This window comes from Stegodyphus dumicola, chromosome X2 (genome assembly GCF_044657685.1).
Source record: "Stegodyphus dumicola isolate Sdum_Otavi_A_Nest chromosome X2, ASM4465768v1".
NCBI classification, from domain to species: domain Eukaryota; kingdom Metazoa; phylum Arthropoda; class Arachnida; order Araneae; family Eresidae; genus Stegodyphus; species Stegodyphus dumicola.
The window spans coordinates 129,148,552-129,176,199 of NC_140781.1; the positions used below are offsets into that span (position 1 = coordinate 129,148,552).

At 33.9% G+C, this 27,648-nt stretch overlaps 1 protein-coding gene across 5 annotated transcripts in view; it reads right to left on the minus strand.

Annotated features, from left to right (window-relative positions):
- LOC118188183 (uncharacterized) overlaps positions 1-27,648 on the minus strand; it is a 441,836-nt gene that overhangs the window by 226,037 nt on the left and 188,151 nt on the right. The window lies entirely within an intron of this gene.

Here is a 27,648-nt window from a genome sequence, read left to right on the forward strand (position 1 = left end):
TATACTTCCTAAAATAGATTTATGAAATTTCATAAATTTTCACTGCTGTTACAATACCAAACTCACAGCATAATTTCTTGGCTACAACAATTTTAAGCATACACAGTTAATACAGAGAACTCACTGACAGTTTCAAATTTTAAAAAATTAACGTGTGGCGTTAGTTTTCTTTTGATTTATCAGTACAAAAAACAAACGGCAAAGCGATAAAGTCGCAGAACACTCGTAGTTCGGTTCGAGGTTCGAATTCCGCGAACGGGCTGGCTTCATGGGCTTTTTCGTGGTTTTCCCCCACGTGTAATGTGTATACGAGCCAATTTTCCTTAGAAAGTTCCCCATGAAGGCATCCTTTCCCTTAGGTAGATAGCCCTCGAGGCTTTTCCATAACCACATAAACCAAACCACAAAAAAAAAAAAAAAAAAAAGACTTTTCACGTTGTTTAAAACTATAATGAAAGTAAGTTACTTTGAATTTAAAACCCATTCAGAGAAAGCTGGAATATATAAGATTAACAGTGAAAAAAATTCCTTTTAATGAAATACATCTGTATTAATAATCAGCGTAAAATAAATGAAATTTTGATTAATAATATATTCTTTTCATTAAAAGAAAAACTGCCTTTTTACTTTTTTGAACTAATAGAGGGAAAAAATGCACGCAACAACTGAATCCTATTCACGTTAGAGACGATCCGCAGAACCTCTCATGCGGCCACCCAGTTCACCAGGAATGGAACTCGTGTCGAACTACCAGCATTCAGCAGTTCTTACTGCTCTGCCATTAGTGGGCCACGCAAGCACTGAAACGCGCCGAAGAAATTTACATGGCACATAATATATATCAAGGGTTAGGATAGAGCAAATTATCTGAGATAAATTTCGTCCTTGAGACCAGTTACCTGAAGATGCAGTCTTATCGCAGAAGCTCATATATTTCCAAACTTTGAAAGTTCACTCTACTGTTTCAAAGAAGTGCTATTATTTCATATTCCCCTTTTAGCGGCTTAGCGGCAAAATCGCTGGTAGTTCGACCCGTGTTCACATTCCGCTCAAAAGTAGCTTGCATGAATTTTCGTTATTTTCCCTCTGTGTAATGTGAATACGTGCCCAGTTTCCCTTAAAAAAGTGCTCCATGGAGGCACCCTTTCCCTCAGGCATTTAGACATCATATGCATTCCCGTAATCAAAATAGTGCTACCTCATTTCAGACCCACCAGCGGCCACCAGGGCCTCGAATCCCAGCTAATGGGTTGGGTGCACGGGCGTTTTCGAGGTTTTCCGCGTGAGTAACGTACATAAGAGCCAGATTACATCAGAAAGTCCTCCACGAAGGCATACCTTCCCTTAGGCAGATACTCGTGTGATTTGCCGTAATCAAATTACCCCAACCAATCCACACCAAACATTCAACAAGTAACTCTTTCAGTATCGTAAAATCTCCAGCCAGTTTTCCTTAAATTTGTTTTTCCTTACGCAGACAAAACGCGTATACTTTACCGTAATCTAAACGAATCGGTATCTTTAAACCTATCAGCTGCCAACATCCGTGTAAACAATTTTTAATTAATTAAGCATTAAATACATCAAATTCCCCAACACAAGCCAAAATAAACAAATATTTAGTATTTTATTGAGAGAAATTTAAAGAAACCCTTCTTTCTTTCTGCGTTACTCATCAACGAAAAAATTCATTAATGTTAATACATTCGATTTCGAATGTTCAATTTACATTCGCTGAAACAGATAAAAGACATTCTATTTCTGCATGCCTCTAAATTTTTAATTCAGATTCGAATTCCTTCGTAAAATTACCAACAAGTTCCGATAGCACAGCTTCACCGTTGCAAAAAGGGCCCCTTACGCTGAATTTCTTTCTTTTCTTTTGCACGGCTTACCAGCGGGTGAGCGGCAAAATCGCTTATCACTGGTAGTTGGTTTGTCAGGACTTGTGTTTCTCTTGATTTGCTTTGGAAACATGGTATGCCCTGAATACGAACAAGGAGTTTACTCAAGCTACAGTGGGTACAAAAAATATTTGCACACATACATTTTTGTTCACAATTTATAAGAAAATGCATTAAGAAATACAAAAATTGGCATTTAAAAAATAGAATAAGCTTATTCATTTAAATTAATTACAAAAAATACAATAATATTAATAAAAAACACTTTTTGCAACAATGTTAAAATAGCTTAATGTCAAAAAAAATTTGCACACTCAACTCAACTTTAGCAAATTTGCATTTTTATGCTATTATTTGAAAGTCATCCCCCAGTAAATAACATACGTAAGACGACTATAAAAGGAGGTGTTATCAAAACGTTATCAGTTGATTGTCGATTTTAAATTGTAATGGCACCTAAGAAATCTGAATTGCCGATTTCGTTGCGAGAAAAAAATTTTTCTCTACGTGAAAATGGCCAAGTTATCCAGAAATAGGTAAAAAAGTAAATGTTTGCTTCTCTACTGTTCGGTATGTTATAAGACGTCATAAAGAAAGAGGATCTACACATCAAATAACTTGCGCTCTGGACGCCCAAAGAAACTTTCACTGCGAATGAAGTGAAAAATTATAAGAGAAGCATCGAAAAATCCATTTGTTAGTGCAATTACTTTAGCCAATGATGTCGCTTCACCATCTGGAGTTCAAATCTGTGCCCAAAATGTTCGAAATGTCCTGCCCGATGCACACATTTATGGGAGATCTCCAAGGAAAACACCTCTCATAACTGAACGAAATAGACTGAAGAGACGTGAATTCGCTAAGGAATATATCAATAAGCCAATTGATTTCTGGAAAAATGTCATATTCTCCGACGAGAGTAAGTTCAATATCTTTAAATCAGATGGCAGGAAATTAGTTTGGAGAATACCTTGTACTGCTTTTCATACCAAAAATGTGTTACCTACAGTTAAACATGGAGGAGATTCTGGTATGATTTGGGGGTGCATAGCTAGCAAAGGAGTTGGTAATTTGTGTTTCATTGATGGGAATATGACAGCTCGAACCTATATTGATGTGTTGCGAGATAACTTGCCACAAAGTGCAATAAATTTGGGTATCAGTAATTCGTACTATTTTCAGCAAGACAATCATCCCAAGCACATTACCGGTGTAACAGGTATGTGGTTCCTTTATAATGTACCCAGAAAACTTGCCACTGCACCACAATCACCAGACTTAAATTCTTTGGACAATTTGTGGAATTATTTGGATTTAAAAATAAGAAAAAGGAAGATTTCAAGCAAATCTGCCCTTAAACAAGCCCTTGTTGAACAGTGGTCGAATACTGACCCTACTGTTACAGAAAATTTAATTAAATCAATGCCAGCAAGATTACAAGCAGTAATAGATGCTAAAGGAATGCATACTAAATATTAGTTATTTGAAATTTGCTTATATATTTTATTTCTTTTGTATTCATGCAGGTGTGCAAATACTTTTTTGATACGAGATATTTTAATTTTGTTACAAAAAAGCATTGTTATTTATATTATTGTAATTTTTCTGTTTGTTTTGGATGATTAAACTTATTCTGATTTCGCAATACCCATTTTTTTTTACTTCTTAATGCTTCTTTTTATTAATTGCAAACATAAATGTAGTTGTGCAATTACTTTTTTTTACCCACAGTATGTTTCAAGATTTGTGTATAACAGACGACACAAGCAGGAAGAGTATACGAAACCCTTTATTTTCAATACTTTACGGGCACTTCCGAACTTCGGAATACAGAGACCAACCACTTGTGGTCTGAACGTAAGAATATAAAAACTACTAACTTTAACTAAAAGTATAGTAATACAAATACAAATTAGTATACAAATGCCTAGCACTAAGACTGGCTTTTATTTAAAAAGGGTACGTATGTAGTACGCCGAGCTGCTGAAACTACAAAACGTTTGCAAATATCAAAAGGGCTAAACCTCTGGCCTTAAAGGCAACCAGCAACCGAGTGAAAACTCGTAAAACTGCAGTGGCAAGCGGCTTGCTTCCTAAAACTCCTTCTCTCTCCCGCTTGGCAAAAAGCCACAACGTAAGTACTTGGGCGTTAGCAAGACAATTTGCATAAACATGTTAAAGCATTTAATTCTGGCCGGAAGAAGAAAATAAGAAGTGATAGTACAGTTTTAAAATAAAATAAACGTTAGTAAAACTTAGGATCCTTACAGGGTTCGAATCTCGAGGAGCGGGCTGGCTACATGGCCGCTTTCGTGGTTTTCTCCATGACGTGTATACGAGCCAGTTTTCCTCAGAAAATCCTCGACGAAGGCATCCCTCTCCTTAGGCAAGTAGAACTCTTGAGAATTGCCGTAATCAAATAAAACTAAAAACCGCAGTGGCGCAAACAGCCCTAATGGCCTGCAGTGCCCCGAAAATCTGCTTTCTTGACCGTGGGCCCCGGGGTACGTAAGCATGTGCCCTGAACAAGTGGTCAGCTTGGTCGCAGGACCCTCAGTGTTTAGTCCCCAAGCGAACTTGGTACTCATTTTATCGACCCAAGGGATGGAAATCAAGGAATGAAAGGCTGAGTAGGCCTTGCCCAGCCCGGGGTTCGAACCCCGGACCTGTGGTGCTGCTGCGCGATGCGCTAGCGACTGCGCCACCGGGCCTCAGTAATTAAATAAACCAAACCAAAACTTTTCTTTTATGCTAAATACATTTATATGAAATGGGTAATAATTTAAAATACTACACTCGGAGGTCTTTCAATAACAAATCACTTTAAAACTGCTAAAAATAATAGCAATCAACCAAACATCCTCCTTGCATTCCTGAAAGGACAACAACTCTACTAAAAATGTCATAACACTGCTGATACTCAACACTCAGAGTAACATACGTATTTTAAAAAATTCAAGAAAATGAAATGTAAATGTCTGCGACTAGGTCTACATATTTGCGACATTTTCCATACCCACAAAATAAGCCACAGCATGATTGCACTGTTCGCAGTGGAAGAAAACTTTGCATGGGGCATAAATTGAAAGCTGACATATGCAGAAATATTTCATTGGGTTTGATGCACTTGACGGTAAACCACATGCTTAGTCATTCGCTCTTCGTGATTCACATCGCATCAGAATTGGCAACGACTCAGTGCTCGTGGCGTGCAAGCTGCCTTCTTTTATTCATCCTTCCACACTTTTCTATTTCTTTGCAAATACAAAGAATGCTTTCTTTGCAAAGTGTCATTTTACGGGTTAAAGAAACTTTATTTTTCCCACTTACATTTTCATCTCTAGATGCTGCCAACGACTTACGTGTCGTAAGGAGACAAGACTTCCGAAAAAGTGGTTTCCCACCTTTGTTTTCTGAAATATTAATTCCAGACGTAAACTTCGGATTATAAAGAACTTAAAATAAGGTAGATAATTTTACAAGAACAAATTCAACAATTTGCGGCGCATAGGTGAGTTCCATAAAAATAAATCTAACGATATGCACAGCTCCGTCAATATAGAAAATTCAAATAAATAAATAAAATAATCGTTTCATATACATATCATCATGATTTAATAAAATAAGAACAAAATTTGCTTTACTTTATAAAATCTGTAGAAGCATGCTTAATAAATATTTTTAAATATGCCTGTTCTTGGACCGTGAATTTTGGATATAATGGAATAGAATTTTACCTTTAATTGAAGTATAATAAATATTTTATTAATTGAAATTTTTATTCTGCAGGGACTGCATAAAAAGTTTTTATTTTATTTATTTATTATTTTGTATTTTTTTATTATCTTGTATTTTACTTTTATTTATTTAATATTTTATACATGCAATCTTAGTGTAGAAACTATTTTCAAATTATCTACCTTATTTAAGTAATTTTCATGTTAGAATCAATATTTAATTGCAATCTTGCCTACGGCTATCTTTATTGCATACTCTATATTGCCCCCCCCCCAAAAAAAGGCCTTCAGAACATGAAACACAAGTTTTGTACAAAAATTCAATTTTTCGCCGTTTCTTCTCTTTAAATTTCAACCCGTGAAATGCTAATGAGCATTCACCAACGCTTTTCATTAGCATTTATTATTTCATTTAAAAAAAAGAGAGGGAAAAATTCATTTTAATAATTTCCAATTTAGAAGCTTTTAAGTACACTCCACTATATGGTTTATTTTGTCAACCCAAATACAATACTTCGTAAAGCTCCATACTAAATTCCAGTTTCTCAAACTAACGCGTCAGGATATTCAGAAAAGAATATACAAAATCATTGTGAACAGCAGGAATATTAAATATTTTATCTTTTATGAATAGTTACTGATTATAGGTTTCATATACACTACTATTTTTCATATTCATTAGGTAAGTTTTCAAGCGCATTATGTTTGCAACACTATAGGCGCTTGAAATAACATTATTGTGATTCAAAACATTTAATTTTTTTCGCTAATGAATAAATATTTTTAAAATGGAATTAACATTAGATTTGTTTTATTATGCCTACATATTACGAAACACCCTAAGGCTTTACACTAATTAAAAAGTAACTTTCCATCAGTACATGTAATCCACTTTTGAAATGTGTTTCCTTGTTTTTAATAAACCCTATAAATCTAGTTCATGTAAACGGGTGGCAGCGTTAACGGTCGAAAACTAAGAGTTCGTGATTTACACAAATAATAGTAATGAATTTCTTATGGCGGTAGTACATTCTGAAATATCTCAGTATTTTTATTAGTTTTTTCGGGAATATTTATTATGGAAATTGCAACTTACTTTTAAAAGCCATTTTCTTATTTTTTAATAAATCTCATAAAAGTATTAAATGTTTCATTGAACTTCCTAAAAATTTGTACAACTTAAACGTTCATTAAAAATATGTTGCAAGCTCTTATAAATAACGTCTTGGCTCAAACACATATCAGTATCAGAGTGGATAAGACCGCTAAACAGCAGTTCAGTTCGTGTTCGAATCCCGGTATGGGCGTTTTCGTATTGTTTTCCACGTGTAATGTGAATACAAGCCTCCCAGTATACTCCAGAAGTACAGTAAAACCTCCACCAAGGAATTCTACCCCTCAGGCAGATAACTCTTGCGTGTTTCGCCATAATCAATTAAACCATGTGACAACAAAAAATTTTGTCCACTGAACGAGATTCGCGAATGCAAAGTCTGTTATATTACCTAACTTGGATATCTTATAAAATAGCTACAAGTCAAATCTACAACGTTAAAGAATGCCGCAAATTACACCGAAACATTTTTTCTTTAAAATACATTATCCCGGTGGTCAGAAGAGCAAGCCTCGAATTTTCAGTGTTCTATCATCAAGCGCCCACAGGCCGCCGAGCAGGAAAATCGCTGAACACTGGTAGTTTGACTCGGATTCAAATTCCGGCGAACGGGCTGGGTGTATGGAATTTTCGCGGTTTTCTCCATGTGTGACGTGGTTACAAGTCAGTTCCTTTAAAATGCCCTCCACGAAGTCAATCCTCTCGTTACGCAGATAGCCATCGCCCTCGCGTGCTTTGCCTTTATCAGTTACGCCATCAAGACACTTTTAAAATCTCTTTTAAGCAAAATATGTCTCACCCAGTGATATCATTGAATAACAAAATGTATCAATGCAGCAAATACGTAAAAAAATAATAGTAATAAAATAACATTTCTCTTATAAAAATGAACAACTTTCAAAAGTAAACATTTTGATACGCGTAACACCGGATTCCACGTTATAACAAGGCGTAACAGAATAAAAGCAGAACTATTTTCAGCAGCTCTCGACAGAACCCAGGATAAGTTTCTTATCCAAATAAAGGGTAGACACACGCCTACTGTTCAAAACCGGAATTAAAATTAGTCTCAATGGAGCTAATTACTAACCTCTTCTTTGCTCGTATTAAGATAAATAAGGAACCAATAATTAATCAAAGACAAAGAATCGAGAGTCCATTCGATGAAATCCGAATAATTAGTCATTCAAATCCAACAGCTCGCCGAAAACCCGATCAAGATTAGCGAGCAGGGAAAAAAAGAAAACAGATTAGCAAAACAAACAAAACGAGGAAGAAGTTTACGCGCTTGACCATATTGCACTCACAGACGGCTTCTTACTCAGCTGGCGTGATAGAGCAAAACGCCGCCAGGGTCGCTAGTATCGATCACGTATCGATCCGATTGAGGCGCCAAGAAGGCAGCCGCCCGCCCTTCAACTTGGCAACCGACATGACCCTTACTATAACCCCATAGGCCAGAGCACGTGCGTTCCTGGCTGTCACTTCTTCATGTTGTCTGCTATTGATCAACTCTTTCCATATAACACAAATAAATATCGTTGCTAAGTTGGGACATCCTAATTTAAATAATTAGGAAAGGATACATTGAATCATCAGTAGAAGAGACATGGCTTCCGTGGTGCCAATTGCGCTGGAAATTGAGAGAAATAATAACGCTTATTTTTGTAATAAAGTGGTTATACGGTAATTTCCTGTTAAAATATTTCTAGACATACCGCGGCTGGGATACTACGCGAATGTTACCTTAAACCACGAGTAAATAAATATCGCTATTATCAACAAAACAGTGGTTTTTCTAGAGTTTTAAAAGTCCATCTTTGTGAATGCGGTTCTATTAAAACCGTCTGATTAGCCGAGTCCAAAAGTTTAAATTTTACACAAAAATATAAAATTCAAATAGCAGCTCAAGTTTCTGGAAATGTTTAAATGAATTTATAAAATAGGATTAGAATTAGGATTAAGAATTTATAAAAGAATTTGTGAATACATGCACACTCTATAAATGCAAGAGTTAATGGACATAACGCCATAATGATATATGTACACTATATACATATTGTTATATAGTGAATTCTGAACTTTTTCACTTTATTTATTGCACTTCTTTTACGTAATGCGTTGAACAAGATACATAAAGAAAACTCTTCTAAGTTCATTATCCAAATATGTATATATTTCCTCCATATATTACAAATATATCCCCCCCCAGTATAATGTGAATAGTTTACGGAATAGTTCTAGGCCTAGTTTACGGGTATCAACAAAACAATAACGAGAAAGCGCTGCGCTGACATTTTCAAAGCCCAAAAATATAAATTCTTTTCAATTTTAGCGAAGACAAAAGCCTTATCACTTTTGTGAATGTTTATTCAAGCCACATATACTCAGCATGCTATGTATGTGCTCGCTGTGCTTTTAAAATTTTAAAAACTATGCTTTTATTATTTAAAAAACATTATTTTTTTAATTGTTATAATAGCAAAGTATTGTACAAGGTGACTCAAGATAAACCGAACTGGGCATAGGGGTCTTGCCTTTCATCTACTTGTATAATATCGTCTCACAGTTCATGTGTTCTTCCCTTGCTGTGGGTTCGGTTTGTCTTGGGACACACAGTAGTTTTGCACAATCCAGCAAAGGTACTTATTAATCATTTAAAAATAAAGATAAAATGTTTTCATCTTTAATTTTAAAAAAAAATGCACAGAATTTCAAAACTGTAACAATCAGTATCTGGAAACGATAAATATTACAGCAGTAGGTGAAGTAGTAAATAACAATTGGCGACATAACTGCATGCAACATTTGGTGAAATTATGTAACAAGGGCAAAAACTCTAATTGTATGTGGCACAATTTTTTTGAATAAAATATTTTTAATTAAATGCAATTTTTTTTAATAATGAAAAGATGTTTAAAATCTTGTCTACGGCCGGCTGAAAAACGTAGAAGTCACTACACATTGAACACTTCCGTTTGGGTTTGATTTCTAGCAACGGAATGCATCGACTGCTAAGTATTTATTACCATAACTATAATGTAGATATGATGTATCCGAAGAAGTCAACATAACCGTCTTGATTTCCCTCATGGTAAAATGCAAACATTTAGCACATTATTAAGAACGACAAACAGAAACACTATGGAAATTCAATTAAAAAGGGAAAAATTATCTCTGTGATGTAAGCTTCTTTTCATAGAAAGATAAACAGCAGGATCGAAAAGCAACAATAAAAATATTTAATGATTTAGTATAAACATTCATCTTGAGTGCATGAATTAACAGTCAGATACGAAGCAGACCAAATCTTTCATTCATTTATTGCTTTATTTCTATTTCCCTCGAAAAGTAACTAGCATTAGAAATGGGAAAACCATTTTGGATATAAAATCCATCTTACTAGTCCCCAGTGCCTGCTTATGACAGCTTTCGTTTTCATTTACCACAATGTAATAAGACATACACGGAATAAAGATAGCACTTTTATAATGGTTATCAAATGAATAGATCCCCAAAAGATAAAACATTGCTATTGATCAAACATAATTCCTTTTGTGTAGATACATAAAACATCCACTTTTAACGGCACGAAATCTTTTAAGGAAATAATAACATCCACAGTTGTTCAATTTGTCATATTTTTCAGGAACCAAACAGGAGAGATTAATTGAATGGTATTTGTTCTTGGATTCATTTCAACAGTAAGACTATTCAATTCAAATCCTTACATTTAACACAAGACTCAGAAAATAGTGAAAAATGTCTGCAGTTATAATGCGTTTCAAAATAACATTTCATCTCTATCTACTTTCAGAAGAATTCCGCATCCCTTTTAAATTACGGATGTTGTAAAACAAAGCATGTATAAGGAAGACTATGTAAAATGAAGGATTTATTCTAATGAGGACTAAGTAATGTTAGACATTAACGCCTAGATTATTAAAAGAGGATGGAAATTCTTTTGTTTCCTAACGCTCCACTATTATCCTACTTTACTGACGTTTTCATTACAACATAAAGAAAAGCTGTCAGTGGCGGCCTTCATCTATCTCGTCACTGGGAAGGGTCGTCAAAAGCAGTGTCATCTGCCTCGTCACTATCACTGACGACTCTGCCATCTATCTCTTCACTTCTGCAAATTTGCAACAAATGACGAAGCCATCTCAGATTAGATAACCTATAAAAGGAGGACAATAACGGGTCTTCGATCGTTATTTCCAGGATATGAACAAAACCTTTTCGAAAGAAAGGAAAGAAAAATAAATTGTAGTTCTCCAAGTCTTTCACTAAATCTATGAATTTGCTGTTTTCTGAAAACTCATGTAGGTATAATCCATCGTCAGCGTTTACTACACAGAGTTCATCGTCAGAGTTTTATTTTGAATCATATAAAACTATCAGAGGCACATAAAACTTACACTACATACTTTCCTAAATTAGCATAACAGTGTATAAGAATCTTTTACTGAACCAATCAAAACTCTTATGTAACTCGAGCAACACCACTTAAAAATAATACGATCTAGAGGATTCTGCGTGAATTATTTCGACTACTTAAAAATACGCTCTGGGGGACTGTACTTGAATTATTTGGCTTTTTCTTAACCTCAACTTGTCAGTTTCGTTGAAGACACTTGTCTTTTTGGAGCTGTAGTCAGTTATCGAAATATATAGTTATATAAACTTTAAATTTTCTTTGATAGTATCGTAACAACACATGAGAATATTGGAAATTAACTAAAAACCAGAACTACCAAAGACTTTGCAATACAGAAATATTTCATTTTTGTTTAAGCGTTGTATTACGTTCTATTACCTGTTTTCTAACTTAACATCAAAATATAAAAACTTTTTTTAAACCCAAATATCAAGCCCTAACTGTCACACATTTAATTCCTACAGCCAATCGTGATTAAGTAAACTGTTCTGCATGCTTAATGGCTGATTGTTTATACCGTTACAGCAAGGTCTTGACAGGTTTTTCAAAGCAAGCTGATCTGTCCATATGTTAAAATATGGGATAAACCATAAAAAACCATGCAGCAAATAATTTCAGCGTCGGCAACCAAGCCCGGGACAAGAGTTATACGGTTTTAACCACTCGACCAAACGTCAGCCTCGCCGCCATCTTTAATTTAAAATGTATGTTGTGATCACATTAAAATGAAAACAGGCAGGCAATATTTTCTTGGAATGCTTATAAATATCATGAATCTCATGCATGCAACAGTAAGGTTATCTTCATTATTATATAACTCAGCCTGATCCAAACAAAGTACATATCAAATAGTTTTAAATACAGAGTTTAAAGGCTTTACCAATAACCGGTAAGTTAGTTTGTATTTTTGGAATGCTTTCAAACTCGATTATATAATTACTACTAATTTACTGTATATTGGTTTCAAAATAAGTATTTAGACGGTAATCAAGAATTAATAAAGAGTAAAGAGCGCCAACACGTCCCCCTCGTGTGTATATATGCGTGTATTAAATAAAACTGACAAGTGTAAATGTGTACATGGCAAACATAATTCAACAACATGATGTTTAAGACGGTTAACAAACAAAGACGGCACTTTCCTTTGTTAATATCACTTTATGGAGTACATAAAAAACAAAAAGTATTAATACATACAGTATTTTTATATAGAGACCGATTTAGGAGCTTATAATTGGACATATAGTTAAAAGTACACAATGTCTGCAAATGCGCTTTCCGATTTACATGAAATAATGTCCCTCTGTATTATACACACACTGATCTATCCCGCGATAACAAAAAACTCTTACAGCAAAGATACACATGTACAGCATTATTCCAACGATATAAGCACATAATATACAAAACTAACATAACTCCAACAAAAATGAAATATGTGGAAATTTCTTCGTATAGTCTATGTATTACAGCAATAATTTTAACTGGCTGTGAATAATAAAAAGTGGGAACTAGAAAGACCATTTTCAGACACTCTTCATAGACAGACTTATTTATGCAAGTATAATAGTACATAATCACAATTTTAGGAGGGAATAAATATCGAATACAGAAAGGCAAATGACATTTGGGAATAAATATATCAATTCGGCATTATTTAAATTGAGTTCCTTTGTCCAATTTTTAATATCTAGAAGAAATAAATGCATCATTTCCTCCTATAAGCATAATTTAATAGATATTACATAGTTTGACGAGTAGATGATATGTTGGTTTAAAGCAATAGCGGAATATGAAAGAAGTTTCGTGAGAATTTGGACACTTGCGTCTTCAATAAAAATTCCCTAAACGTAGCAGTTGCTTGACATATGCTGTTAGAGAAGTGTTCCAGTCGATAACTCCGCAACCTTTCTCGAAATAAAAATGAATTTAATGAGTTACAGCTGTCAAAAAAAATTGAATTAGGATTAAAGTACTTTCATTTCTTGCGTTATATCGACCACATTGTTTTGATTATAATATGTAATTTTTTTCTTCCATTTCTTATGAATAATATCTCGTGTTACTAATACTTTTTTTCCCAAATTTAGTTATTTTTCACACATCTTTTCATATAGCAAATATAAATATGTATACTTGCTCCAATTGGTTTTTTTTATAAATGGAGCTTAATTTTTAAATGGTTAGTTCAGGAAGAATTGTTTACAGGGATGTTTACGTATTGAAGAATAAAATGCTAAGGATTTCAAAAACAAATATATCAGATCCCATTCACTTCTATTATTTCCATACTTTTTATTGTTTAGGCGAAAATAAAATATTTAAGTGCCTTAAATAGGTACATTTTCAGATTTTATACTACCCCCCCCCGCATTTATGAAGGAATAGAGCAAGGAGTAAGAAATTAAAGGAAAATCCAAACATTGCCATTTATAACCTATTTACAAAATTTGTTGTCACATACAGAACTTTTAGAATACCAAAGACATCCGAACTGCATTTAAGCAACTTCTTTCTGACTACGATAAAGGCGCACTACAATATAATTCTTAAAAATTCAGTTTTTCTAAGTCTGCTTACTAATAAAATAATCCTTTATATTTCAGTTCCTCGTTAGCATAAAGTTTAAAAGTATTTTCACGCGTGCCTGCATTTAATTGAAAAACCTACCAGCATTTAATAGAAAATGTTAAATAAACTATTCCCAGCTTAAAATTTTACTTGATATTAGTTATTCAAATTAATATAAATTCTATGATAATTAATGAAATGCTTTGAAATATTTTATTTTTTTACGTTAGTGACAGATCCTAAAATTTTCTTCTGAACTGTATTAAATTACTGACACGTTTCTAAGAAATATTAAAATTATTAAGTATCACAAAACACGTAAACAAATACTATCGAGTAAATAAAGGAAAACAAAGAAAATAGTCTTCGAATTAGAATTAAATTTAAAATAATATTTTTCTGAAATCCATCAGTTTTAAAATGAAATACTATGTAAGTATTTAAAACAATAAAACTTTTAAATTATATAAATAAAAATAAGCTTTAAGTTTAAAAATTAACATTTTGGAAAATTAAAAAATACTTATCACTACAACTTCCTCAATCTGAAACAAAATCTTACAGTAAAATGAAAATTTAAAAGAAAACTGGTCGAGAAACTATAATTATGAATGTACGTAATTTCTAGACCTCAGCATGAAAATTTCATTGCAGCCAAGTAAACCATTTAGATGAAAAAAATATTCTGTGGGTTTTTATACCTGGAAATAGGAAGGCGATGAAAACCAGTCCTTAGCTTTCTTGGTGGAGAAAATTGACAGGGGAGAAAGCAAAATAAGTTCATATTTGTCTAAACGTATCATTGTTCATATTTGTCTACGCAATAAGAGCCAGTTAGGCTTCACAAAATCATTCAATGAATTTCACAAGTTTTCCTCCAGTAATCTGGGAAACACATATCGTAATTTACATTGCTAAAGAGCAATAAACTATAGTTTTAACTTAAGGCCTCCCGAGAAGGATACCTGAAAAAAGTTCAGCTTTTTAGCTTTTAGCAACACATATTGTAATTTATATTGCTAAAGAGCAATAAACTATTTTAATTTTCATGCCTCCATCTCCAGGCCACCCGTGAATCATACCTGAGAAAGGTTCTGCTTTTTAGTGCCGTGACATCATGGGTCGACAGACGTTTTATCATTCTTATGTTCCCTCCCTGACACAACCCGCACACGGCAATGATTCACATAAAGAGCTTCCCTCTTTGTTCCGACCCCGCCAGAAAGCCTCTACAATCACTCATCAGGCAGGGAGAATGTAACAAACGAAGGTAAAAGCAATAAGGGACAGTTTCTCAACCAATGGTACTCAAATTAGACCTCGTTGAGAGCCAACTATAAAATATGAAGATTTAAAACATGAAGGAACTCTATAAAATAATAATAAATGATTGAAATACAGTATGCATGAGTGAATTACAAATGACTGCAAAATTTTAATATGTGTTTTAACCATATCTTTCAATGGCCTTCAGATGAAAGACATTATTTGATAAGAAGCAGCGTAAAACGTTAAATATGAAGCATTCATTATCTTTCTAACCAGTCACACTCGTAATAGCAAACTCTTCTCGCCAAACTGCCTAGCCAAAAATGATCAAGAACGTTCCCACACATAACTATACTAGATAATTGTGGAAATTTAATACGACCACATTGTTTGCATCCCCCCTTTCCGTAGCTCAATTTCAAATAAAATTTTAACTAGTCATCATCTACCTGCACTTTTCTTCCTCTTCTCCCCCCTTCTTAATCGATCTGCTTCAAGGATGCATACTTAATTCATATAACAGGAAGCACTGCCTTTCTAATACCACAAAATTATTTCAACGCATTGTTTATTAAGCTTGGACAAAGTTTCCTCATTGCTGAAATCGACAACTTTAGAGAGGAACGTCTGTCTGCGCAAACTTTAAAATGAACTGCTCTGCATAGGAATGTGGTAATTAGCAGCTGCGGAGACTTTACGTTATCTCCTGAACAATGATTTGGATTTTTTATTGTTCTGGGGCTTTTGAAAACAAGTTTGTGAAACAGATGTAATCTATGTTACTTGTAAACATTTATTTGACTCTTTGTTCCTAATCGTCAATGTATTCCGGAACTATCTGTTTATCTTTTAACTACACAGAATTCCCGCGAAATGAGCAAGCAATTATGATAACAGATAACTGACACAAACCCTAACTCTAAAGCAAAGGATCCTCCGAAAATAGATTTCCCGCGCAGATCATTTCCTAGGCTTAATAGTTTTCTAAGAGAGCAAAACAAATGCTCACTTACAGCTTTGAAAATTTCTTGAAACTTAAATCTGTGCTACTTGCGTCAAAAAAATTTTTTTATCATAGAGTTAATATCTGTCAACATATTACCCTATAGCATATGGTTGGACAAGGAACTTACGCAATTCAGCCATAGGATAACAACTTATCAGCAAAATTAGACGCTATCCTTATGTTTGAATCTGGTAACTTTGCTTAGGAAGCTTAAATGTTAAGGAAACCTACACAATCGCAACTTCACTGAGATATTATGTTATAAATTACAGAAAAGCGTTCGAAAACTGCAAGAAGAAATTAAGAGGAAAAAATGGATTAGGAAGAATACAATTATGGGAATTTTTTATAGAAAAAAGGCTCCTATCAAAGTTGCACATGGGAAAACTTAAACAAAAATGCAATTTAAATTTAGCCAGTTAATCAATTGACAAACATCAAAAATATCATCCTTGCTGGAATTCAGTTATCTTACAGAAAAGGGTTAAGCGAAAACAAATGTCCTTTGTAAAGCCAATACATTACTATTTATTGTACAAAAAGTTTAAATCTCTCCGGCTGAGCTCTTGATCAAAAGGTGTAGTAGCTGATCAAAAGAATCTGCTACTACACCTGTGGAATTAAAGTTAAAAAAATAAAAAAATGAGATGGAACATGAACAAAATGCAGAAGTGAGACAGCTCAGTAGTATGAAATTAAGGATATTATTTTTAAAACGTAAATTATAATAGTAGTCGACAAGGTATGTCTTAAAAATTTAATAAAATTATATTACTGCTATATACAATGCATTTAATGTATTTTAGCTCTTTTTACAAGTATTTCCTACTATTTCAACTATGCATGTTTTGTCTTTCCTAGCAACAAGTCGCTTCAATAGACAAATAAAATACACATCACACATTTCGGCCTGCTCTGACGAAAATATGACAAAATTGAAGCAACTAAGAATTCTTACAGAAAAGAAAGGATACAACTTAAAGTATTCTCGTTTACCAAAAAGAAAAAAAGAGAGAGAGAGAAAGGAGTAGATAATAATTGATTCATAAATTATAGACTGCAAACATCGCGTGAAGCACAGAAAAACGCACCAGAACAAAAAAACTGTTTAACAAGAGAAAGAGCGGAGGCAGGCGATTTCTTTCTTACTTTTTTTTTTCTTTGGCCAATTCAAAGACTTATTTCTTACTCGTACAACTGAAAATGGTTAGCAGATAATAGCACACACTGCACTAAACAGAAAAGAGTAGGAGAACAATATCTATAAATAAAGCATAAATTATAGGTTGTAGAGACATTAGGTTTGTTTAGGAAAGACGCAAGATGAAAAATATGCACACGCCTTCGACGGGAATCGAACCACGGACCTCTGGAATAATGGCCCAGCGTACAGAACCACTACATCACGAAGGCACGCTAGGAAGGCGGGAGAAATACCTTATAAGGTCATACGAAAATATATAAAAAAATTTACATGATGGATTCAAAACATTAAGTACTCATCTATAATAAATGTTAATGTTTTACTCTACCAATAAGCAAACAGAATGGCTCTCATTTTAGTTTAAATTTAAGTTTTTCTAACTATACATATGATATCTAATCTTAAATTAAATGTATAAATTACAAAACAAGTCAATATAATTTTAAGGATTAATGATTTCTAACATTGCAAAATCAACTGCAACCCATCAATGGGCTGTACAGGCGTTTTCGTGGATTTCCACATAGGTAACGTGAATACGAGCTATTTTTTCTTAAAAAGCTCTCCATGAAGGCATCCCTTTCTTTAAGCAGAGAGCTATGCAAATCAAAAATCAATGCTTATATTTTCTGTGCACATGATTACTAGCAGCGAATTTCGGGAATATATTTTGTAATAATAATATTCATTTGAAAAAGGAAACGAAAAAATATTATGAAATGAATGACAATAAAACGACTGTAACACATCCAAATTGTAAATGCATTATCCAGAGCTATGCCTAGGCATTTTTTCACATGAGGCAAAGACGTAAATGCATGGCCCTACATACAAATAAAATAACTGCATCCGTATACTTTTTTATACTCAAATAGGTAACTACACTAAGTTATAACGTATCTCTTATAATATTTTTAATCATAATTTGATGTATTCAGAAAATTAATACATGTAATAATTTATAACTTTTAAATGAAAGCCTTAGAAAGTACTTTCTTGATAAGACTGAAATAATATAAACAGTACTACAATTGATATAAAAAGGTTTACACGAACATTCATACATTGATGCAATTTAATTTTTCCTTTTAAAGAAATATAATTAACAACAGCACTTTTTATTTCCTTCAAAATCTACTTGTTTGTTTTAAAGTTCTTTTGGGACAACGGGAAGATTTTGCATAATTTTTTTTTAAGTTTCTAAAACTTCTTTCAACCTTATATTAGTAATTGACAACATAAAAAATATTGTTACCGCAATTTCCGAATTCAGATATGCTTGAATTAAAATGTGTTAAATTATCTTCAATAGCTTATTTTACTTCAGCGACCAGAATTATTGAGATAGCACGGTTTTTAAACTAGATATTTCTGATGGAATATCTGGAGCATTTATATCATCCGGATCCTCATTTGCTAAGTTTCTCTTTTTAACATACTTAAATCCAATTTCAGTTGTAAGATTAAAATACCTCTCATTTCTTTCCTTTCTACTGTGAAAAGGTATTTTTTTGAAAAACTAATTTTTAATCAATTGATTCTTGACAATAAAATTTCTCAACCTTTCTTTTCAGTTATCTCCATATTCTGCTGATATATTCATTTTTAAAGCTAAATTTTCCCCATTTTCCAAGATTATTTTCTCAACAGAAAAAGATATTCCTTCTATTATGTTTGTTTAATTCAGTATAGGAAGGCATAGCAGAATGCGTTCGTTGAAGATTTTCTAAGGGAAAGACTAGTATTTAGATTACACATTGGGGTACCAAGAAACCACTTATGCAGCCAAACCATTCACAGGGATTTGATATTAGGTTAACCCTCTGTTGAGTAAGCAGCTTTTAAAAATTTTGAACTGCAAACGCTTCATTTATCTTTTCTTTTCCTTACAGTATTAATATTCCACGAAGATATATATATATATATATATATATATATGTGATGTACCAGCTTTTGTCCGGAATAAATAGATTGGTGAAGAATTATAGATGTAGTCGTAGCTTAAATTATCAGACGATAAGTTTAAAAAACAGGATCCATTTATTATTGGTCAGGAGAAATAGCAGTTACAAAAAATCATATTTCCGGTGTAAATAAAAAAGAATTACTAATTACTTTTTGTATGAAGTTTACTGCATCGTTACATTAAAGAAAAGACCCCGATATTCCTTTGCGAGTTTTTTTATAGCCTCTGGAAAGGCGGAGCTTCCAAGAAATGACGTCAGCCATTCCAGTTCGCTTTAAATATCTCCAGAACATTCTATAACTGTACGTGTAGAAAAGACGGGAAAAACAACTTGACTACGGGGCTGTGCATTTAATTCCACGTACTTTCAAATAAGAGACCGTCGCCATTAAAAAATGAAAAGAACATACAGTTGGAATTTTAAGTGTATTCTTGACTATGGAATTTTATTATTACATATATATATATAATTTTGAATTAACTGACTGAAAATAAATTATTGATTTTAATCCATTGCAATTTTTAATAATTTGATGCCTTATACAAATTTGAACTATATTATATAAAATAGCTAAACAATACTACACCAGCACGAAATGAATTCATCCTTTTTCGCAATATACTCTCCGCTACCTATCACAGTAATCGAGTATACAAGTACATGACGCCTTCATCTCTCGCCATGCTTACTCACCACAGGAACGATTTGCCTTTGTAAGAAGAGGTTCCAGTCGGATGGGCTAGCTGCACGGTTAGTTTTCTCCATGTGTGAAATTATTACATGACACTTTTCCTTAAAAAGTCGTCCACGAGGACATCCTCCCATGAGACAGATACCCATGCGTGCTTTGCCATATTCAAATAATCTAACGGTACCAAAAGAAAGTGATCAACAAATCACACGCCTTGTTTCGAGTTGCGCAACATAAGGGTGGCGGATGATGATTCTCCACACCCAGGATTTGGCGACTGGGTCCCTTAAAAACCCCAGTCGCCCTTTAAAAGGGGAAGTATATAAGATATTTCTCCCGCCTTCTTAGCGTGCCTTTGTATTGTAGTGGTCTGCACTCTGGGCGCGTATTCCAGAGGTCTGTGTTTCGATTACCGGCGAGGGCGTTGCTCATTTTTCAAGTCTCCTGCTTCCAAATAACCTAATGTCTCTACAACCTTTTGGCGTTAAAATATGACTCCTTCATCGGAGGGTTGAGCAAACGCCGGATTCGTCGTTGAAGATAAGGCCATTTTACATTCAAGTTACTTCCAAACGATACTAGTATAGCTCATACACAGTAAGTGATGGTCAGTGCGGCAAAATAGGCAGCAAACGGCATAAGCGTGGCAAAAAGCGATTAGTAATTGTTCGTTGAATGGTCACTGAAGGACTGGGCTGTCTCTGTCCAAGTGCACTGCTATACTTTTTGAAGACCAACTAATCTCGTGAAAGTTGGATACACTTGCGCTTTCTCGAAGTCTATTAACTGCGTATATAGTTTGCAAAGACCACTTCAGTGTAGTTTACATGACTGAACTTTCAGAAAAAAAAGTTGAATTAACTTTTCGTCGTCCGGTAGGGACATGTATAGCTGACGAATCCCGGTGTTACTACACAGGTATTGTGTACAAAGCTGGCGAATAAATGCTTTGCACTCGGCATCCCCGGTGGTGCCGAGTGCAAAGCGACAGACAAAGTTGGTATTACTAGGATGGTGTATCTATCAATCAAACGCTCATGTGCAAAGCTGGTGGCTCATTATTCGTATACCAGACATTTTAATTTCTAATTTTTAGTAAACATTTCAATAAATTAAACCTTGCGATAATGCCAAAGTATGAAGAAAATTATATATTTAAAAGATGAATTCGTTAAAGCTTCATCCAGTGTCTCAACTAAATCAGAGGATTCCGGGGGGGGGGGATAAAAAAAAGGAGAAGAAGAAAAAGATGAATATTTGACATGCTATTTAAGTAATGACGAAAGCGGACGACAGAGTGTTAAAATACGATTTACAATAGTGACTAGTTCCACGCATATACAGGAAATATCTAACGACTGATTCCACTTGTTTCGCCTTCTACCAGCTACAGAATGTGCAAAATTGTTGCGAAACTTTACTATTACTAACGCTTATGTAAACAGACACTCCGACATATCCAACATAAGATTTTGTATGTTGCAATTTCAATTTGACTCCCTGTAAAAATACGCATATTCCATCTTGCAATGACTACACAATTGAATGCACAGACATGAAAAACTGTATCATACATTTACTTAACAACCAGAGCTGCAGCAAATTCTAAAAATTAGCATACCTTCCCTTATCATTACAAGCACTGTTCCGCCCCCTTTTTTATATAGCTCAGATGTATTCCCACCTTCCCTACCACTATAAAACGAAACAGAATTTAACTGGCACTAGCAATTCCTGCTACAAATGCTCAGTTTCGATAACTATCTAAATTATTCAGGTGCTCTAAACTTTAAACAAACTTCTAATATTCATATACGTAATTACTTCTAATGCTAAACAAGTTCATAGTTGAAATATACATTACTATCAATAAAGAATATATAATATAAAACTTCCCACGAAAGATAATGCGTTTCCAAATTATGCCAGAACATATCCGTACTTTAAAATAATTTTATACTTAAGACATATAAGAAAGGAAAAAAAGAAAAAGAAAGAAAAAGGCAAGAACAAAAGAAAAAGAAATTCTCTTAAAAAATACATTAAATACCCCATGAAACAGATTCAAAGAATAGGGTTAGTGGGATATCATAGCATATAATTTAAAGAAGCTTACGCTTTGCCACCTAGTGGTTAAGAAAAATTGATATTATGCAATTATTTGAACGACAACATCATAGCTTCCCAACCCCAACTTACCCAACCGGAAGTTTGAAGACGCACATATAGCCGCTTGTGACAGGAATGAAAAATAGTTCCGGTGCTCTGCCATGATGGATTAAGAGCATCTTCCGGATAATCAACGCTACTTCAGGAAGTCATCGACAGATTAAAGGTTCTAAATGTCTCTAGTGTTCACCTCAGTTTCTCGCAAGCAGTAAATCAAGTGTAACGAGTTTTTCCTAAGCCACTGTCCATGAATTATTGTCATCAATTATTGTCATTGGATAAATTAATTACAATTAGTTCTTTATTAAACAAGTAGCAAGAATTACTTAAAAAACACATTTTTAACAAAAAATTCATGCAACTGTTATGGATTAACAAACGCACAGTTAAACGCATATTATGAGTTAGCACTTTTAAATCTGTTCTTCCTGATATAGATTGCAACTGATTCAATATATCGCGCACATCATCTCATAATTTACAAACAATCCCCTCTGATCGGCATAGTGGTTAGCAATGCTGGCTGCCCCACGGGTTCGAAGGCGTGGAAGTTTGTAAGTATATACTGTCTGTGGGGGGCACCTAAAATACTGTAGAGCCGGAAATTCCAAAATCCTGTAGAGCAATCCAACAGAACAATGAATTGTTATTCTACTTGTTAATGCCTACTCACATCCTTTCCAAGTATGATGCATATTTTTATTGCTGTTTCGTCTAAGTTAATAGACTACGAGAATGCAATAAATACCTTATACAGCTTTTGATTTTTTTTTTTTTTTTTTTTTTTTTTTTTGAAGATTTGTTTTAATCACAATTTTCTGTTCTTCAAATATTGAATTAATATACCCCAGAAATGATAAAAAGCAATGGAAATGCATACCTGGAAAGGAGGAAGTATGGTGACAAGGAAATCTATTTTAAACTTCCTGAACATTTCTTTTGGCACAGACAATGCAGTGAGCTGATAACGTTATCTAACAGAGATAAAATTCCGATAAAATAAACAATTACAAATCTGAATTGACAGTGAAATAATAAATAGAACCGAAAATAATAACACCGCAGAACTCTAAATATCTGGAACTCAATTGATTATTAATTTATTTAAGGCTCTTAATTATTTTGTTAATCTAACTATAACATAGAAGGATATTGTATTATCATTTTACATCAATTTGCGTTACTAATTTACAGACTAATGCAACATAATTAATGCCGTAAGTAAGATTATTGTATCTATAAAGACGTAATGTAATGTAACTTAATTTTAGTTGAATGAAAGTGATTAAGACTTCGTAACATGAGAAAAACAAATTTCCTTTTTTAATTGAATACAGAAAATTCAAGATAATCTAACTTCGAGATTTATAAATTAATAATTAATAGCATTATAAATTAATAATTAATATCATTAATTTTACCCAAAAAACAAAGTGTCTCATATTTTGTTTTAAGTAGATCATTAAATATTTTACCTTTTTCTTACTCTATAATTTTTACTGAAATGAAATGTGATAAACGGACAAAAAAAAAACAAACTTCCTCACTTACATTGCAAGAAACACGTACAAGGCTTACAGGAAAGGAAAAAACGGGCCGCAGTCTCATTCAAAGCTGGGATAGTTGGAAGTTCTACTGCAGTTTCATTAATGCATTTAAATAAAGGAAGCGATAAATACTAATTATTATTATTGCAGCATATGTTTTTTACTGGAAACTTTGCTTTCACACTGAAGAATGCTTTCAATAAAGAACCGATTCCGATCTGCAGGGTACATGCATGTTTAAAATAAGTATCTCTGCAAATCTCAATTTTAATACATCTTTAGGGGCTCGACAGTGAAACAAAACTTCGTCGAACATAACACACGAAATTTCAAGCCCGTTCATACGTTCCCGGTTGAAAAACTCGGAAGATAAGGATTCCTCGCTCCCGATAAAAGAGGGTAACGTTTGAAATTTTAGTGGTGTTAGAAGCATTGATTTAAAACACTGTTAATTATAAAGACATAAATAGGAGATATATCAGAGCTGGTAAAAGGGTAAATTGTTGCCGCTCGTCTGATTGGTGTATCAAGGCCCATCAGCGGCTGAGTGGTAAAGTGGCTGGACAGTGGTACATTTTTACGACCCGAGTTCGATTCCAGGTGAAAGGGATGGCTGCATAGGCGTTCTCTATGTGTAACAACGTGTATACGAGCTAGTTTCCACTAGAAAGTCCTCCATGAAGGATCCCTCCCCTAAACAGATAACCGTAGTGTGCTTTGCCATATAAACTAAATTAAATCTCGCATTTCTATAAAAACTACCTGACTGGAGTTTCACAAGATTAATATTCGCAGATCAGAAGTTACAACAAAGCCACTGATGCCCGCTCTAAACACTACTTTCAGAGGTGACAGAAGCACGAAACTTGGTCAATATAGTATCTTCAATACCTTGTTCACATTTGAGATATTTTATCGGTAAGCTTCTTCAAGACTGTCTAATATTCAGAGTAAAGTAGAAGATGTAGCCTCAGCAACGTCAAAGTTTCTGGCAACACAGATTGCTACTTACGATCACATATCAATGTCAAAGACTATCGACATGACGAATTAGGTAGGCCAAATAGTGGGTGTAACTAATTGCCATCGATTGTCGTAAATTCACCACACAGTCAAGTCCACCTAATTTTTCAAACTCAATTTCCGAAAAGAATGTTCCCGTATATATCATAACAGTACACCAGTTTATACAAAACTGGTGAACACAAGATTGAAGAACATGAAAGAGAGCTTGAATATGTTCTACATCTAGTAGAATCCGACGATCTCAACATCACTGAGCCTATCTGAGGTAAGCTAGCAGACAGAGTTGGAAAACAATTTTTCCTTCCACCATCATAAAGGGAAACGGTCACTGTTTTTGAAGAGGAATGGCTAAACTATGCTTAATAACTGAACTATACTTGATTAGTCATCTCCAAGAAGACTCCCTTCATGCAGTATTGATCTTTAAAAGAAGGCGTACAATTCATTGCACCCTAAATGCAGATGTTTCACTGTAAAAGCAATATAACCCTTCCTCCTTACACAGCAAACACTACTCTACAAGTTAAACCTTCCACAATGGGAGGGGGAAGAGTCTCTGATAATACTTTTAAAACATTAATAGCATTTGTTTTTATCAGCTGCTTTCTGATTGCACATGTATGGATTGCATTGCATGTGTTCTAAATAAATGTACTATATATATATATAATCGAATTCAGAGTCACAAATTCTGTTTTTACATTTTCTTCCGCCTTACCAAGCGCCTTCGTGGTATAACTGAAAGCAAGATTGGCTAGCAGTTGGGAGATCTACAGTTCGAAACCCGGAGGGAGCGCTGCTCAGTTTTATGTGATGTGATGTGATGGGCGTAGCCCGACCCTCCTAGCAGACTTTACGTCGCCCTATGGCCTTTTTGCGGACTGCGCCAGAGCAAGCCAGAAGCAACAACAGCTCCAACAAAACAAAAAATATGAAGATGATTAATAAAAGGCAAGCTCAAAAGCTCAATTTTATGTTTCCTCCATCCAGAAACCTTGTGAGTCTACAAGGGGTGGCAGAACTAAAATGTGGTGGACTATAATTCTTCACTATCAGGATTTGCGGACTGGGTTCCCGCATCCCCAGATGCCTTTTAACTGAGGGAAAATGTTAAGGCATTTTCTCCATTTTAACCATGTACATTACAGTGTACATGGACGCATGTCCACCAGTCGGGTGATTTAGATTTCAAATCCCGGGGTTAGGGCATCACTAATTCATGTTTGAAGGATTCGAAAGATTCTAAACTGCCCTACAATGCATACAATACCTGTTTGAAAGCATGTCATTTGACATGCTATATTAGTGTATGAATTTGAAACAGATATACAACATATAAAATCCGAATTACCATTTTATAAAAACTGCTTTTATGAATGACCTGGACAAGTCTCTAATTGTAGTCTGAAAATTACACTAATGCTAATAATAATGTCTTTTTGACATTTAATCCCTTCTTCAAAAATTAAGTAAGAATTTTTATTTAAAATATTATTTCAAAATTCTCTCTCTGTGCATTCATCAGCCAGGCCGGGTATGAGTTATGTATACAAAGTAAAATACCATTCTTTATATTAAAGGCAAAGCAATGAAATACGCGAAAGCACGTCTTTCTATTTAATTAAAATGAATATTAACTAAAAACCTACCCTTTTTACTTTCTTGTACGGAAGTAAAAAGGAAGTATTGTAATCGCGAAAAATTTCGGACATCCTATTTCAACGAAAACATCCATTTTGACCACTATCGAATGCAATTTAACGATGTTTTTGCGTGACATCTGTACGTAAGGACAGAATAAAGGACTCAAAAAAATTATAAAACTGGTTTAAAATGGATTCTGAAGACATCTTTTCGTGGCGTCTGTACTTACGTATGTATGTATCTCGCATAACTCAAAAACGAGTAACCTCAGAAAGTTGAAATTTTGCATATAAGACTGCTATAACATGCAGATGTGCACCTCCTATTTTGGTTGCGATCGGCCGCGCCAAAAGTGTATAAATATATGTGTATATATATATATATATATATATAAAAATTGTAGAAAGCTCGCCTAAAAGTTACCAAGAGCTGCTGCTCCAAAAGGTTTAAAACGTTTTCAAAAATTAATACACATGAAAAGCAAATCATTAGACATGTAAAACATAAATAAAATTAAAAAACTGAAAAAGTTAAAAAGTTAAAAAGTTAAATATATATATATATCCCCACTCTGTTACTCGGCTCAGTGAGATGAGTTTCTTGATTCTTATATATTTGTAAATTGCCCATTTTTTGCATTAAAAAAGATTGAACTGTGTTGTTCTTATCTTCCGGTTAAGATTTTTATGCCTTTAGTTAACCTGCATGTTATAGTTGTAGAATTATCAACAATTCAAAAGTTGTTTAAGTGCAGCCAAAGCCCCCCCCCCCTTTTTTTTTTTTTTTTTTTTTTTTTTAAGTACAAAGAAAGTAACGTCCTCTTTTATTATAGCGAATTAAATTATGCATAAACCATTCTGGAATTAGCATTTAAGTTATTAAATTATTTCGCATATTGACTCAGCACAGCGTCCATAACTAATTAAGTCAGTTTCTACGCCTTCAATGTCTTTTTGCCGAGTGAAACCAAAAGTAAACTTTCAGTTTTGTGCACCGAAAAATCAGTCTTCTTGCCCGCTGGCCGAATATCTTGTTTTTGCGTAGAAACTGTAATTTTAATTGCAAAAAAAAAATTTTAACAACTTTTTTTAACTGCATTTGGTATTTTACGTTTTTCTATATCTTTAAATTTTTAATGAAGATATTTTGTGTTTTTATTATTTTTGCCTTTCCGCGAAGTAAGATCCGAATTAATTGAATGAGAAATATATCTCTAATGAAATTCGAGGACATAAGTGTTTCATATTAGTAGAAAATACTATCGCCAGTCTATTTCGGACAGAGGAGAATGTTTACGAGTAGCAATTCCGCACATGCGCTTTAGGTAAGCAACGCTGAATTGTCTATGAAAAACTGTT